The sequence below is a fragment of the Myotis davidii genome, unplaced genomic scaffold, assembly GCF_000327345.1.
Source record: "Myotis davidii unplaced genomic scaffold, ASM32734v1 scaffold3227, whole genome shotgun sequence".
Classification (NCBI taxonomy): Eukaryota; Metazoa; Chordata; class Mammalia; order Chiroptera; family Vespertilionidae; genus Myotis; species Myotis davidii.
In genome coordinates this window covers 1-1364 of record NW_006298369.1, presented here as the reverse complement: position 1 = coordinate 1364, position 1364 = coordinate 1, and positions in this window count along the sequence as shown.

The following is a 1364-nucleotide window of genomic DNA, read 5'->3' as shown; positions in this document are numbered from 1 at the left end:
ACCAGGGTGGACAAGGAGGATGAAATGGACAAATTACTGGAAAAATACAATCTCCCAAAACCAAATCAGGAAGAAGCCGAAAACCAGAATGGGCCAATAACAACCGATGTAATAGAAGCAGTAATCAAAAAATTCCCAGCAAATTAAAGCCTGGGTCCAGATGGCTTCACAGGGGAATTTTACCAAACATTCAAAGAAGTAACACCTATACTCAAACTATTTCAGAAAATTCAAGAGGAAAGAACATTCCCAAGCTCTTTTTATGAGGCCAGCATTATCTTAATTCCAAAACCAGATAAAGACACTACAAAGAAAGAGAATTACAGGGCAATATCTTTGATGAACATAGATGCTAAAATCCTTAACAAAGTATTAGCAAATCAGATCCAGCAAAATATTAAAAAGATCATATAATATGACCAAGTGTGATTTATTCCAGAGATGCAAGGCTGTCACAATATCTGCAGATCAATAAACATGACACATCACATAAACAAATTGAGACATAAAAATTACATACTCATATCAATTGATGCAGAAAAAGCATTTGACAAAACCCTTTTCTGATAAATACTCTCAGCAAGGTGGGAATAGAAGGATCATACCTCAACATAATAAAAGCCATATATGACAAACCCACAGCCAAAATCATACTCAATGGGCAAAAACTAAAACCATTTCCCCTAAGAACAGGAACAAGACAGGGATGCCCACTCTCACCACTCCTGTTTGACATAGTACTGGAAGTACTACCATTGTGATCAGACAAGAAGAAGAAATAAAAGGCATCCAAATTGGAAAAGAAGGAGTAAAACTGTCACAGATGAAATTACAGTGTACATAGAAAACCTATTGTACATAGAAAACCCTGAAAACTCCATCAAAAAACGACTAGATTTAATAAATGAATTCAGCAATGTAGCAAGATACAAAATTAACACCATAAATCTATGGCATTTCTAATAGTGAACTTACAGAAAGAAAGACTAAAAAAACAATTCAATTTACCATAGCACCAAGAAAATTAAGATACCTAGGGCCCTGGTCAGTTTGGCTCAGTGGATAGAGCGCCGGTGTGTGGATTGAGAGGTCCCAGGTTCAATTCCGGTCAAGGGCATGTACCTTGGTTGCGGGCACATCCCCAGTAGGAGGTGTGCAGGAAGCAGCTGATCGGTGTTTCTCTCTCATCAATGTTTCTAGCTCTCTATCCCTCTACCTTCCTCTTTGTAAATCAATAAAATATTTTTTTTTAAAATGATACCTAAGAATAAGCTAAACTAAGGGGGTGAAAGAGCTATATGCAGAAAACTACAGGACACTAAAAAAAGAGTTAGAGGAAGACATAAACATGTGGAAGAATATAC